This window comes from Buteo buteo, chromosome 6 (assembly GCF_964188355.1).
Source record: "Buteo buteo chromosome 6, bButBut1.hap1.1, whole genome shotgun sequence".
Taxonomy (NCBI): Eukaryota; Metazoa; Chordata; class Aves; order Accipitriformes; family Accipitridae; genus Buteo; species Buteo buteo.
The window spans coordinates 13,193,178-13,209,931 of record NC_134176.1 but is presented as its reverse complement, the minus strand read 5'-3'; the positions used below and the strand labels follow the sequence as shown (position 1 = coordinate 13,209,931).

The 16,754-nt window shown below is 35.8% G+C and overlaps 1 long non-coding RNA gene across 2 annotated transcripts in view; it reads right to left on the bottom strand.

Annotated features, from left to right (window-relative positions):
- The window catches only part of LOC142032416 (uncharacterized), a 53,396-nt gene that overhangs the window by 15,772 nt on the left and 20,870 nt on the right, over positions 1-16,754 (bottom strand). The window contains exon 2 of one of the 2 annotated variants that reach the window (XR_012650824.1): positions 12,698-12,800. This is a non-coding gene — a long non-coding RNA (uncharacterized LOC142032416). The remainder of the gene's footprint in view (positions 1-12,697; positions 12,801-16,754) is intronic. The other variant, XR_012650823.1, reaches the window with a different exon arrangement.

The following is a 16,754-nucleotide window of genomic DNA, read 5'->3' as shown; positions in this document are numbered from 1 at the left end:
ACCTGGCCTTGGAAGAGATTACCTTCCGCCAAACAACAAGCAGTAGCAAAAACATCAGCCTACATCTGCCCATGAGGGAATTACATTGAGGTCCAGTTATATTTGTCCCAGTGAGTCTGCCTGCCAAGTGAGCCAGTTTCCCTCAAATGAGGATTTAAAGGAAGAACACAGATGTTGGCTCTGGGATAAGCTAAGACACGACTGCTAAGGAAAATTCTAGACAATGAACTGTGTTACTGGGTAGTTCAGGAGTCAATCTCAAAGGAAAACAAGGCAATGAGTTTATAAAAATGAACTTGCTGTCCAACCTTCTCCTACACAGGATTCCAAATTTCCAGTGAGGTCAATAGGATTTGCAGGCACATAATATATCTCAGGACAGGACTTTGTATTCAAAACTCACCTTATCTTGATGAGGTGCAACCATTTCTGGAATGACACTTAGAACTGTTTAATAACGATAGGGCACAAAATGAAGCTAGCCAGCAAAGCAGAATGTGGGCAGGGCAGCGTGCTTAGCATTTATAAAAAGGACTCAGGAATCATCACTGATCACAAATTCCGTATCTCCATAAGATTACTTAAAGACACAAAAAATTATATTCAGGAATAGAACCAAGGTTCTGATTTACATAACTGAAAGGCAATATGAAGAGAACATCCTTGCCATCCCCTGTACTAAACTAATGGCACTGAACTTCAGACTAATTGATCATTTTCTTCTTCCTCTCCCCAGCAGGCTCAGGGAGAAGAACTCTCTCCTATGGCTCTGCACTCCCAAGAAAGTTCAGTCTCCTGAAGCCTTCTCTCTTGCAGGAGAAAGTAGAGATGCTCCACAGCCTGTAGCTCTACCATATATTCTTTTACTGGAATAAGAAATGTTTCTAGATCAACAACTTAAGAAGCCAATGGAGCATCTGTGTGCCAACATTAAAGTTTCTTTTCATCTGTGAGAATTCCACGCTTTCTAAAAGCCTTGCCTTCTCATAGGAAGGTGGCCAAAATCTCACAGAGATATGAGTTTGTGGCAGAAATCTACAAGTTTTGATCACTAATTACATTATTTCTGCTTTTGAATATATCTCAGTGTACACGTGTACATTATTCTGTATGGTTTTGTTTCTGTTTTATTATTTTCTTTGGTTTGACTTCAATCTGACTTTCAGTTTAGTATGAAATTGTGAATATTTTATTTTTCATCCTTTTTTAATGTTGTGGTTGTTCTCATTCTGGTATTTAGTGACCTTCCCCTTTACTGATTCCTTTTTATTTCCTTAAGGCAACGAGTCATTCTTGTGGTGCTGTATGCAGATGGGGAAAGCTGACAGCAAAATTTTTGATGCACGCGCAATAGAAGTCCTCTTACCACCCACTCAGGTTTGTAAAAGGTAACTCTAGGTGGTATTTCTACATACAGTGGTACATTTTATCCACAGAGGTAATTGTAAAGCCTTAATTTGTCTCAGTTACTTATATATATATTATATGCATAGATATTTCTCACATAACATGATAATGTAACAAGTACGTATGCATATTATACATATGAATATGAGCGCACACATAACATTTTCCAGTATTCCAAATAGCACAAAGAAATCTTAAACAACCTGGTACCTGCAAACACTATTATATGAACAGAACAAAATGTAGTTGTCAACCAATTAAAAACATTCATGTACGAGGAACATATTTGTGTTTTATTGGATTTTTTTACTTAATTTTAAAAAGATTTTTAGACTATGATATATAATATTTCTCATGTAATAATATTTTCATCAAATCTATCTATATGAAATCTGATCATTCGTTTCCTGTGCTAGAAACCCAACAGTGTAATAATCTTAAAGAACCAAATAGTGAAATGAACTAGATACAGAAAGCCCTCACAGTCCAGTTTCATTAATATGACAAACTGCAAAACCCCAAACCCAAATATTGAATCTGATAAATATAAATTATGTTGTAGTTAGAGTAACTGTCATACAAAACACACTGACATCTTTAGGAAAACAAATGTCTCACAACTTACACAGAAGGTCATCAAACTGATAATCTAGTACAGCAGAGAAAAAAGCTGAAAAAATGTATAAACTGTGTAAAGGTTACTGATGGTGCAATGAATCTTTGAATATTGTGTTCAACTCATCTTCAAAAGATGTTTAGCTAAAAGAGAAAGGTGTCAAAGACAGGTAATGAAAATGTGGTTAAAGGCACAATATGACCCTATTATAAGAAGAGACTGAAATGATTAAGTGCTAATGTGACACAGGCATCAGATAATGAAATTTTGGCAGTAAGTGCCAAGAACAGTTACGCTGGCAGTGGTGTTTGACAAGAATTCTCAGCAAAGAAACACATAAAGGAAGCCTCATATTTCTGATCACTACTGTAAATGTAACAAAGAAAGAAAATGGAGGGGCTCAGTCATAACCTTCAACAGCCTGCCAAAGTAAACAAGAAGGCATTTGATTTTCAGCCAATAAAGACGAAGTGAAAAATGAAAGTGGGAAAGCTCTGGGTAGAGCTTTTTCTGGTAGAGACAGACAGACAGATGTGCATGATACTTTATTTATTGCTTTTTAACAATATAAATGATTGGAGAAAATTGAAGTGGTTTTTTTTAATTAAAAATTAAAAAGTATTAGTCCTTCAGACATGTGCTTAAGATGTTTAAACAAGGTACAGAGAACTTTGGAAAAATGGAAATTCAGTTGGAAAAATGCACTTTGCGTTATCAATGCTGTTTCCTGTGGAAGCTGAACTCAACTGTGGGATTACCCTTCCAAATGCATTACCAGACTACCTAGGATAGATTCTTTGCCAAGAGGCTATGGGACACCACTGATGGATAAGAGTCAGCAAGGCAGAGATATGAAATATTTCTGGAATTAACCCCTTGTACCTGCCGTGCCAACAGCAGGATATAAAACAGCAAAGTAATAAATTCTGCAGAACACTTTTTAACATATTTCATGTGACGTTAATTAATATTTGCCACAGATATTTGATAAAAGTAATTGCAGTTTCCACTATGGTCATCACACAACTTCCTCAAATAATTTTCAAAGTTAGCCATCACGCTGCTTCTGTATACGCATAAATGATCAGTGTTTCCTCCAGCTCTGGAAGTGGATATGGCAGTCACATCACTGCATGCAAATTACACTTGTTCTGAAATCAGAAGTTAAGCCAACCAGCAGTAGTTTGATGCTGGAAAGACAACTTTTCTAAAATAATCCACCATTTCAGCAGCAGAAGTCAACAGTCCCTAACCCAACAAGACTGTACTACATTGTATAGCAGGAGAGACACACTGACCTTTCAGATTCAGCCTGCTGCTATCTGTCTGTTTGTCCATCTCTTTCTGTTTCCTGCCTGCTTTTTTTCCTCCTAAGTAGGTATTTAATGATTTCTTTGATTTCCCTTACTGGTGGAAAGTTGGGAAGATGATTGATTGTTGTTAGAAGTGTTAACGCTAGCAGCAATCATTTTCCATTGTTTTAGAAAAAATATGGTCCATAGGTAATTGTCTTAATAAATTCTTGATACACTGTTTGACACCATGACAGATCATTGACTGCAAATACTCCCAGACTTTTTGTCTCCCAGGCAAGGATGAAGCTTAACACATTACTTCATGTCAAAATTGAAAGGTGGAAAACTAAAAGATGCAGAGTGAATGGAAAACTATTGCAAGACTGTCTTACATTCTTCACAGTAGTCAGTATCATATCAAATAACACATGCTTATCAAGATATTTTCTGTATCTTTCCATTACGTTGATATATCCGTATGTCCTATGAAATGACCTAAGAAAGCAGGAGCCACTGAATAATAAGCAAAGCCAAGCTGAAGATGTTATGGAAAGAAAACACTTAAATAAGCAATGTTCACCACTAGAGAATCTAGAGAAAGAACGAGAAATGGTGACCATCAGAAGTCCTACAACTATTCAGGAAGTAGCATTTAAAAATAATTTTTAAAAATATTTTACAGTGACATGTGTTTATCTTTCACATACTGATCACAGTGACAAACAAGTGTAATAAAAGAAACAAAGCCAATTTTAAGAAAAAAAAATTCATTCGCTATTCAAGCCATGGATCTGGTAACAGATGGAAACTGAACCTCTTAAAGTGTTCTTACCATAATGACTACTTGGAAAACTTTCTAAGTCCAATTATAGCCACAATTAGCACTTTTTAAGGACATACATGCATAAAGCACTGAGACAGATCCAACACAAAAAAAACCCAAAGCCCTGTTTTCTGTTTTGTTGGCTTATCACACTCCACAACTGGAAAAGGATTCGTCTTTTTCACCACTTCCCCAGATTTCCCCAGTGTCCTGGCTTCCAGAGAATGGATTTGTCTTTGTGATTTTTAGTGACACCTGCAGTTCTCTAAGAAAAATGCAGTGAGAAGGTTTTTCCCTGTGGTGCAACCCCAGCACAGTGCCCTCCATCTCATTTATCCACCACTAATGGGGCACTGGGCACAACCAAAAGGCAAAAAAGGAGATTTTCCAGTGGCTGTTGAATCATCCCACTGGGGCCACTGGCAGTTAGCATACCTGGGACGCAGACCAACTCACAGCACTCTTTTACTGCAGAACTTAAACAAAACTTTCTTCCCTTTCCCTTTGGCAGCCCTATGATATACCCCAGTTGCAGCTCAAGGTCTACCTCTTAATTGACACAGCCGATGTCTCCTAAGCTACAGGCTTTTTTCCAGCCTGCAATACAGGAGACAGAATCCTAGCACTATTAGCTACTCGCTTACCAATACGCTGTGCAAATCCTAATGTCACTTCCTATAGCTTCTTGTCATAGAATTTCATACTATGACATTAATAGACACATATTTTTAGTGACTGTTAAACATTATCTGGAGAAGAGTTATTGATCCACGAAGTAGAGGCTGAATGCATCTTGGAAAAAAAAGAATGAACTTCTGCCATCAACAGGTTGTAATGGTGTTGCTGTCCATCATACTCAATTACTGTTTATTTAAAGAGCTTCTGAGAAGCTGTGAGAAGGCTCATTGCTATTTATCCCAAAGCACGGATGTTAGCCTGCAGTTGGAATGGAAATGGGCTAAGATTTCCAATGGAAAAAAAAATTCTAGCCAAGTTTTAATTGAAGATAGATAGCAAATAAAACTTTTTTTTTTTCCCTAGGGAAAAGCAGACTCTGAAAACAAAACTGTATCAATGAATTTTGGATTATTTTTATACCAAAAGTCTAAACAATAGAAATTATATACAGAAAAGTATTTAGAAAGCCTTGAGTGAATAAAGAAAAGCCAAAACTTTTTCCAGAAAATACCAAGGTGAATACTGATGTATTTTTCCAATGTGAAGATACTTATCTGTTAGCAATCTGATGTTCCCAGCTCCATCTGCTCATGATCATAGACTAATTCTTAAAATTAATCATTATGATTTTCATTCTACAGTTTTAAACTGAGTATCAATATGTTCTGAAAGCTTTATTGCCTCTTAGAATTTCACATTCCCAATTAATCATTAAACAATCACCTTTCATTATATATACTGTTTCCCTCTTGGAGCAATGTTTATCTTTAATAGACAAGGGTCCGATAAATATTCTGGAATAGATTAATTGTTTATCACTACAACTCATAGACTTGTCTAGTAATGAAGAGAAACTGCTATTCTGTAATTCAGTAAAATAAAAATATAATGCACCCAAACATGCAATTATTGTCTTTTTTGTTTACAAGACACACATACTAAAATTTATTTGGCAAAGCAGTCTGGAATTGTTAATTCTTCTGAGGATTATACTTCTAGGAAAGCTTTGTACAGAAGCTTCTTCTGTAATTCATACTGACACCTTACTAAATCCTAGCTAAATACTCTGGATCAAGACATAGTTGCAGTGTTCCATAAACAAGGATAGTCTGGAAAGAATACCCTTACAATGTTTAGATGTCCAGACAATATCAAAACTAGTTACTGTAAAGTTTGCATAAAGCCTGAGATTATGGTGAAATTAAAATGCAATCAGTGGCTATGCAGCAAAGTTGTGGAGTCTTAGATGGGGAACTTATGTGCCCATCTTAGCACTGCCTAGACCAGAGACATTATAGAGATTCCGTTATGTTTAAAAGACAAGAACATCATGTACCCTGAAGAACTAAGTGTTTTCTAAGGGTTAACGGTAATGCTGTCATATAGAATATTATCATTAGGCACTACCATCTATCCCTTTCAGTAATTAATTAACTGATAAAAGACAATTTATTCATTCTGAAATACTGGTTGATTTCCTCTCTCGAGTACTTGGATTGCTAGACATGTCCAAGCCAGAATGCCTAGCTTGCCAGTTATTTCAACTATCTCTTTCAGTAGCCAGATACTCCACCCAAAAACTCAGTACAGAATGTAGAAAATAGGGCGATCCTGTAACTATCACGTGTTCCCTGGCTGGGAGGAAACATAAATCAGGGACCCAAAATGAATAATGCATTGCCAAGGCTTACAATCTTCAAAGACTGTGGAGGCACAGACCATCTAATATTAGTAATTAGTAAAACATTGTTCCCTTTGCAACAGAACTGGCCTAAGAATTCTTAAGACAGTGGAGCAGAGTTTAATTCTGGAAATGAAAATGAAGGAATGATTAGACAGCAAATTCTCAATGAGTATCACATGTCCTAAAGAGGCCAGCACGCTGCAGCTATGAAAATCGCTGCTCTTGAACAGGTAATGCAATAGAATGGGAACTTATATCTGCCACATCAAGAACAGTCTGGAGTGATGTGATGCGTGAGAGACCATCTGGCCTCCATTAAAAAGAGAAAACAAAGTATTAGGACACAAGAACACAGAGAAGAAACCTGTCTAGCAGTTTGAAACTGTGTCTAGAAAACAAAGCCAAATAATTCAGCAGCCAGCACTGCAATGATGTTGAGAAATAAGCAAGCCCGCTTAGACTGATGAGAAAGGAGGTTGATACTTGTAAGCCAGTTCAAGAAGCAGACACCCTTGGAATAAAACACATACATACCACTGCGCACTGATGTTGATACTTTAGACTCCCAGGCATAAGCTCTTCTTTTAATGATCAGACAAAACCATATTTTCTCACCATTCCTTCTAGCAGAATGGTTTAGATGCCTGACTAGCAAACAAATGACACTCCTGCTGTCAGGGATAGCTGAAGAGATTTTAAGCATCAAGGAGGAGATTTTAAGAAAGTAGAACCACGTGGGCAGCACAATGTGTATAGTGCTGACGGTAGCCAGCGTAGCCTTAACAATCTAAAAGATGCAAGAAGCAGACCCACCAGGTCAGAAACAGTCAGGAAGAGACAGCAAAGGAGCCGATGTGGATACAGTCCTGCTGTGCTCTGTGGATGTTGCCAAAGCTGATACAGCTGCATAACAGATTGATGCTGTAGGAGACAAGCACTGTGTGAACATCCAGCATTTTCCCCACAGACTTTACAGAGTAAATCACCAGCGTGTATGACATCCCTGGTGCTACTATGAACACCTCACCCGTTTGATTAGCCTATGCATTTACCCAAATGGCACAAGAAATTTTGGCTCTGGTGGCATGCTCAGGAGAAGATTAAAAGACAAAAGCCTTCTTAACTCACTTGAGAAGAAAACTTTGGAGTCTAGCTGCCTTTTGCATAGTGTTTGCATCTTGAACAACCAGCAAAGAGAAAACCCCTGAGAAACACAGCCCTAACTGGGAAAACCAAGGTATCCCACATGTAGACTTGATCATGGGACGTAACCTGCACATGTTCTGCACAACTGAAATGAGGCTTTGGAATAAATCCTCAATACAGGGGAAGCAAAAGGCAATATATTAATTGCAAAAGATCTTCAAAGCATTCCCTTTCAATAAGAGAACTTCCTTATACGACATATGCTGAGTAGCAAGGAAAGGGGCAAAAGCACATCTCTACTAATATTGCAATGACAAAATTTTGGATCTTGAATGTCTGCACCATAGCAAACCCATTATAATAGCTAACATGGACCCATTTCAAGAACTTGTGGTTCAGGGACAGATACTGTTTAAGACCAGAGGGCATACCTAGGACTTTGCTTTTTTCCCCAGCAACAATAACCTTTGAGGTAAAGAATACAGCTTCTGAAAAGGTTCATCAGGCAGTAAATGGAAACAGCCGTGCTAAATATGAAAGGCATTTGGGGGAGGCCTGTTTCTCCAAATAAATATTTAGGGCAGGTGCCAGACTTAGAGGGGAGAACAGAAAATTGGGGACTGTTCCTCATCAAAGAGATTATTGGATAATAGGGAAATACCAGGAGAAAAGCCTAAATTACTGCAGCTGATTCCTCTTCCCACAAGGTAAACTGCACGTCTGTTCTTTCCGTAAGGCACAACCAACATACCATGCCTAAAATATTAAATTGTTCAAAGGAAAAATGACACACATTTATTTATGGTTGCACACAATATCGCCCTTAAAACTGTGCAATGTCAATGCACATTAGGAATTCAGCACTTAAATGGCACTGAAAATGTAAATAGTGCTAGAGTTCTTATCTCTGTACTCAATCACACAAAAACCCACCACAGATAACTTTATCTTTCAATGTGTCCAGCTGCACATTGGTGTCCAAGGTCCTGCTCCTTATAAACAAGGTCAAAGCAGAAACTCTCATTAATTTCAATAATGCTGGACCTAATCCTACATATAACACCAGACAAGACACTGTCATATTTTCAGACTGATCTTTAGTCAAAGACCATTTGCTTAAGGACAGTATTTTTGCAAAAATCCTGTGTGAACATAATAAAGGGTTAAGCAGAAAGATTTTAAATCAAAACACTTATCAGTTCTTCTCACTGTTATCCCTATTCATATCATATCTCCTCAAAAAATAGTGAGTTACTTAAACAGTTGCAGCTGGTACAGAATGCATTTGGAATAACCATGAATTTCTACAGCTTCAGCAGCAGCATGCTTTGATTTAAACAGTCAGAGGATGGCTCAAATTCCATTCATCTCTTCCTCAAATAAGTGCTTTCTACCTTGTGTGAAAAAAAAATTAGTAACGTGCCAAAGTAGGAAATTAAACAGTTTGGGACTTAACAAAGGATTGGAAAAAACATAAACTACATTCGATCTGACCAAAAAAGTGGAAAGATCAATTAACTGAGTGTCTACATGAACTTAAAAGTTTGATGAACATTAGTTGGCTTAATTACCTCAATTAAGACAAGCTGCATATGGACAGAATAGGATGAAATATTATTGGTGATAAAAATTAGTCAGGACAGTCAAATCTAAAACTTACTGCTAGCATTTGCAGAAGAATTATACTGTACTGAGCAACAGGAAATAAAATTCATTAACTACAAAGACAGTATCTCTGACTCTGGAATTTCCTGAACTGCAAACTGCTGGAGCCCGGGAGAATATTCTGACAAAGTAACAATGCATGATTGCCCTGTTCTAATGTGGTTTTTTTTCCAGCAGCATTTTATTTTAGCCAGTACTGGAGACAGGAAACTGGCCTAATGTAACCTTTGGTCTAACCTAATACAATCGTTCTAATGTTCTCAAAATGGATAACGGATGCATAAAATCAATAAAGGCAACATAACACATAAGGTGAAAACATATAAAAAGATGATCTCTCAACTATCATCTTAATGAGACATGGTCTTGGAGTCATTATGGATGATTCTTTGAAAACAGCAGTTCAATATGCAACAAGATTCAAAAAGACAAACATAAACTACTAGGAAAGGACAAACATAAACTACTAGGAAAGAGACAGAAATAATTCTGAGACAATATAAACCTACCATGTTCCCAACATCTACAAAGCATGCAGTTCTGACATCCCATCTCAGGAAAAAAAACGACCCTATAAAACTATAATTTTAGTTTCTAAAAAACTATAGCTTCTATGAAACCATAGAAAGCATATCAAAGATAAATAGAAGTATGGAACAGTTTCACAAAAGAGAAACAAAACACACCAAGATGCTTCCGTTCAAAAAAACCCCAGAAGATTGAAAGCAAAATACAACTAATGTCAATGTTGAGATGACTAATGTCATTAATGCAATTAAGACAGTTAACAGAGAAGAATAAATTGTTAATTGTTACTCTGCAAATAATAAGGCTCACCAAACAAAAGTCTTACATAGCAGGTGAGAGGCAATATCAAGCTAGATGGACCTTTGGTCTCATTTCATGTGGCTGATCTTATATTCTAAATGACATGAAGTAAATGATGTCAAGAATTTTTATGTAAATATTCATAGGGAAAGAATATAAATAGAGTGGATGTTCACAATTATTATAATTATTTATATCAATTTTATGGAAAGAGCTAATAAAGTTCAAGCAGATTAGCAATTAGAGTTCAGGAAAAGACCAACCACAGTAGTTTCCTGTAAAATTCTTACACCTTCTTTTGAAAGCACAAATATATCAGCAATTTTTAGAGAGAAGATACAGGACCAGATGGAATTCTTATATTCAGATGAACATAAAGTACAAGACTTTGAAGTTCTGATTTTTCACAATTTCTGAACAATTTTAGTTTCATAGAGACATATTAATCCAAGCAATACATTTATGAGGTCTTGTTTATTGTTCTGTATTGTCAATGTTTCTCAAACCTATTTCCCAGGACTATTTCTTTAAAAATGTACTACTTGTCATGTCCCACTGCCCAAGCACACCCATGTTTGTGGGGTTTTTTTTTAAATTCCAAAAAGACTTAGGCACACTGAGTAAACAGATTTAATAAGCTGAACTGAATCGTGACTTCTCCAGTTACATTTTTTGGCAGAAAATGCCTTTCTGAGTTTCTATTTCAGTAAGATTCACTTAATACAACCAAAGCTGAGTAGGCTTTGATCCACAATTACAAGGTTAAAATATATGGAAGAAGAATAATGCTGGGAAAATGGTCTCTTGGCAAATAAAAGCTGGAGCAAGTTAATCCCACCAATTTCCCACCTTTAATGAGTTCAAATCTTGCCATCGTTAATAATACTGAATTAGTTATTAACATTTATATAAATACAATTAGAGAAAGTCTTTGGACCTGCCAGTAGGATCGGAAGCTATTGGAACTTCTATCACATGAGCAAGATCAAAACCAAAGCAGCTATACTCCTTTTTTTTCTTTTGCATTAAGTAACTTCATAGCCCAAGCATCTGACTATCGTTTTGACTTTTAAGTACTTGGCTATAACCCAAAGACAGGTTCAAATAAGGTTCTTTGATTCCACATACATGCACATACACACATTCTTTCAATCCACCCTCCTTGCATGCAGGAGTCAACTGGAGTTAAAGACAGTCAGTGCCTCAAAACACGTTCAGCACTTTGCAGGATGTGGCCCTTTATCCTTATTTGCCCCCTTGTACTTGCTTAGTTCTCTTTGTGCCAGTTCCACTAATAATGTTCCTCTGCAACAAAAAATACTGTCCGAAAAACACTGATGCCTACTGTCATCTTTCCTTGAAGTGCTATACAGTCTATATCCTCAAGTTACTAAATGTAGTTTCTACATTCTATATCATCCATTTTAGAAACTAAGGTAATTCTGAAAAATAGGACAATAAAATTTTCAGTAAAATTTGCAAGATTGGAAAATTCTTCAGTAAGTACAGTCATAATTTTTCCCTGAGATATTATTCTATTGTAGTCTGTAAGGAGATCTCTATTTATTTTAAAACATAACAGGACTGAATTCTCATGGCTTGTGATCCTAAAATGTGCAGTAGAGTTTACCCTTGTCATCCAGCTCCCCTGATTTTGTTCAGATTGGAAAACTGTCCAAACTGAAAACTTTCTGCCAGTATCTTTAGGTTCCCATTCAACACAAATGACAGTATTAGTTCGATGGCACAACAGAAATGATATACACCTAGGTCTTGTTCTGACAGTCATTTAGGATGCACATCTGTATCCAAGAGCCCACAGATACCATAGTAGAATACAATAGTTTACATACAGCAGTTCTATAAATTTAGTGGTGAGGAGGACTTAGAAAATTCAGGAGTCTTCTGGACTTCATTTACGGATCATCAAATGAACTATTAAAATTTACTGCAAATCAGCCATTAGTGCCTGACAGCAGCATTCCTAAATGCACATTTGGATTCCAAAATAAAAGTGACTTGAACCTTTTGGAAGATAGTCAGCAATTTGACTGTTTGCAAGCCTATAAAAGTGTTAAGGAACCACATTTTAGCACCTAAGCTTGAAAATATTAGTTCAAATGTTTTGAACTTTATTCTTAGAGATCATACTGCTTTTAACTATGCAAACATTTGGCTTATTAGTTCCTTAAAATTTCTGTTATGAATGTAATTATCAATAGATTTCCCACAAAGTTTTAGAGGAGTCAGGGTGGAAGATTATCCAATTGGAATCTGAATTGTGGCAACAGCAGTGCAGAAGGATTTTTCATTATTGGCTTGTTAACCAGAAAATTCCTAATTTCAAGGAGACATGTAAAAGGATGAAAAAGTCTTCTTCCATTTGAGAGACATTGGTTGTTTAAAACTTTTGAGTTTTTTGCTGTCTACATGAGTATAATCACTTTGTGTTTTGTTTCTAAGTCAGTGAAATACGAATTGAATTTTCACGCTTTTCCACAAGTCCATTAGTAGCTATGGGAAGAAAGCAGTTATCAAGACAGATAAAAGCACACCTACTGTATTATTTGCCACTCATGTTAACACGTCCCAACTTCTTTAACAGATCTGTGTAGTGTTTGATGGTCACATCTCCTTTCCAGGCCTCTGTTTAGTCATCTATAAAACAGATATAATATTCTTATCAGAATAATCAGATGTTTACTTTATTAATATTTAAGTACTTACACATTCTTAGATTATTGGCACTAAATAAGTAAAAAATACTGCATACAACTTGCAGACTCCTTATTTAACAAGTCTTATGAGATAGTTTATTAGCAAATAGATTCTCAGTGAGAAAATGAGAACACTACCCACATATTAATGAATAAATTGAACATTTTAACAACTCCATTCTTAGAATCATCTCTTTTTTGGAAAATTTGGCACTAGAAATTGCTTAGCAGCAGCCCCCACTATTGGTATTTGCACTATAACTTTTATCTACTGCTTCATTAGTATTAATGCATTAATAATTCAGGATGTATTTTTATATTAGTAAGATATAGTAGATGACTCCTGTATGCTCATCAGAAAAAGTTACAGTGTGCACATCAAATTATACATTACAGAAGTGGGATGATATTACAGTGTTCCAGTACATATAAGGACAGTCCTTATATTTAAGGACATTTTAAGAACTAGAATTCTACATTAAAAGACTTAAAAGACAGATATTAATGATGCTCATTACAGAGTTTTGGAACTAACAAAGCCTTTGAGGCAAATAGTAAACCTGAATGGTCTAACAGTTCTTTTTAATCAATAAGTTAATGTCGTTATCCTATGTAGAAATGCATTTTAACATACTCCAGAGCTCATTCCTTCCAATGAATCAGTGATAGGAATCCTACAAATGCCGAGCACTCTCTTCTCAAACTTAATGTTGTTGCACTATTGCTGATCTTAAAACATGCAACTGAACCACCTTAATACAAATGTACTTTTTAATCTATACCATGTAAAAAAATTATTGATGAGTCACATATTTGTCACTAGTTTTATAGCATTGAAATATAATCAGTTTCCAAAGAAAAGGCTATTTTGACACTCAAACACAAAAAAAATTTAGCCCAAAGCAATCACAAGAAAATAAAAATACTTAAATGTGGAACAAAACCCACAGTGTTACATAAGTCATAGGCACACATAAACAGAATACATAAGGTTATTAAGTTGTTAAATTTTAAAAGCAGGTATTCTTTAGTGTTTCCCTCATTCTTAATACCTCTCAGTCTTCAGAATTCTTCTTGTGACATGAAATACATTTTGGTGTTTCACTGAAATCAGTAAGGAATTCAAGCAATGAAGAGGCAAATGAGGGACAAAAAAACCCTTACATGTTTAGGTAATCTTCAAATTATATTAAACTGATTAAAACAAATTAACAAAAATTTTAAGCAGTCAAAGAAATATTACGGGAAGTTGAAATATCAACATTCACAGAAAGAAAAACAGATGTTGTAACTAATAGTGTAAAAAGCACCTGATTTTTCATTTGCTGACTGGTTGTACATACTCAAAATTCACAAAGATAACAAAACAAAGAATGAAAGGGTAAAGAAAGCATAGTAAGGACCAGGTCTTGGACTCCTTATTCAGGTGTTTTTCTTCTGCTGATAAAACTGAATGGAACAGACATTTTGTTAAACATCTCCTTTAATAAGTCAGCTACTCTAAGACACTTTTGGGTCACATTTTGTGGTCCAGTCTGCTCTCACTACATTGCTTGAACAGCAAAAAAGACTGGATACTTCTCTCTAGGTAGAATTCCCTGATCACAAAAATCACTGCCAGCTGGCTGGAGTCCAGTATAACCAATTCCTACAGCCTAAGTTAGTAAGCAGACGATCTTTAAGGTCCCTTCCAACGCAAACCATTCTATGATGAGTCCATGAACTGGGAAGCAAGCACAGAACACGGGCAAAACAATTCCAGCCAGTGGACTGCCTCACGTGAATCATAACTAGGGTGAGGAGTTTGAGTGGTCCCCTTTCTGTAATGCTCCAAGGGCTGATGTAAAAGTGAATTTAGAATCTGAAAGCTCTAAGTACCTCCCTGCTGGTCCTTTGCCACAAAAAACAGTCCATTATCATTATGTGTTGTGAATCATTGTTTAAATGGTTTTATCATACCAGTGTTTACAAATAAATTTGGTTATTTACAGTAGTAAAGCCCAGATGCCTAAAATCCTCCCCTTGGTCCCTACCCAGGCATCCCCTACTATAAAATATTGCTGATTCACGATTCCAGTGCTTTTTTTGTGCAACTCTTACATACATTAGTAAATAAAAATAAATTATGCTGTACCTATAAGTAGCAGGAGCACTGTTCTACAAATCTCTTTTTTTTTTTTTTTTTTTATTATTTGATAAATCTGTTAATGCTAATGAGAATTCTGCTTGTGCAAGGATGGCCTCACCAGCAACTAGTCAGGAATATGGAAAAAGCAGAGTACTGTGACTAATGTTGTTAATGCCTCTTTACACAAGATTACAGAGTCACATTCTCAAATCCTGAGGGGAATTTGGCTTAGTAGCTCACCCTCTTTGATACTTTTAAAGAACAGAATGTAAGGTGCTAAAAACGTTTATTTGGCAAGAAAACGGTCTGAGACGCTTCTGAAGGTAAAATTATTTTACAGTAGGTGGGTCCAGGCATAGGAAACAGTTTAGAAGGTAACGAAGAAACCGAAGAGCATTGTGATTAACAAACAGAATGACATTATAGAGTCATGTTCTTCATTCCTCAAAAGAAATGTGAGCAGTAACAAACTCACTGCATGACACATTTCTCAAAGTATCTACTTAACTTATTTCTTTTGAGTAGCAACTTACTTAGAAAAGTGGTATTATAAACAACAGACATTTAATGAAAGAATGGTTAGATTGTAGAATCCTGTGAGGGGTTTTAAAATCTGGTAAAAAAAGTATTAGTAGCAATCAGTTTGGTTTAGAACCTAAATAAGCAAACAAACACACACCATATAAGATTATTACTTAGTTAAATATTTTTGAAAGTACATTTGACTAACGTTGCTAATTCCTCTATACACAAGTTTGTATTCTCAAACTGTAAAGAAGAATGTAGAATTTAATGATTGCTTTTTAAAGATATGTCAATGAAGAATAGGTATTCTGTCCTGAAGACAACAGGAACTGACACAGTTACGAAGAAAATTTAAGAATTAATATTATTTTAGACTATTATAACACTACAGCACTATTTGGTTTAGGCAAAGCGCTTATTACTTATTCTTAAAGCACTTAGTCCTGTCACACTGTTACCAGTAACTTTTGTAGCACTGCTTCCCAGGAGAGAGCTGCTTAAATACAGAAAAAGGCACTCCCTGGAAAAGCTGTGTGACTCCTCTGTCTGGTAGTACTTTTGTTACACAATATTTTGACCAAAACATTTATAAGTCTTTCTTAATTTAGGAATTTGTTTTTATTTCACATGTTTGATTTGTTAACTTATTAAAATATAAAAACAGGATCTCCCGTCCCAAACCAATCCATTAATCACTTTAGTACCATGTCGTTCCAGCTGTAGTCGGCAACTTCTATTTCAGAGAAAGTCAGTAAAGAAATATGCACCTAGAAATTGTGTACCTTACAACTTGAAGAAATGACTCCCTCCTCACCTCTAAAGGTTCTCAGTTTAAAACATAAGGCATGAAATTTAATAGCAAGTGGCTCCCAGAGCCAGATTATGAATGATTTTCTTTTTTCACGATGGTGAGTACTTATCCTCTTACATAGTCCCAATTCAGCCAATAGGACTACTAATTTTTTCTTTAAGTAGCCATGTTCTAGCCTTCTGTTCTACTTGGTAAAAAACTAGTAGTTTTGTCATTTCATACTACTGACAATATGCAATATTATTAAAAAAATGAGAAGTAGGGACATAGCTTATTTTTGAGTATGACCAGTCAACTTCTCTTTTCCTCATATAAAATTTGAAATCTCTTCATCAGTATATACCAGTCTGTACCCTATGTCTGTGCTGAATCCAAGGAGGAGCTACCCCTTTCACAAGCCAAATTCTGATTTATAGCATATCTAGGGACAT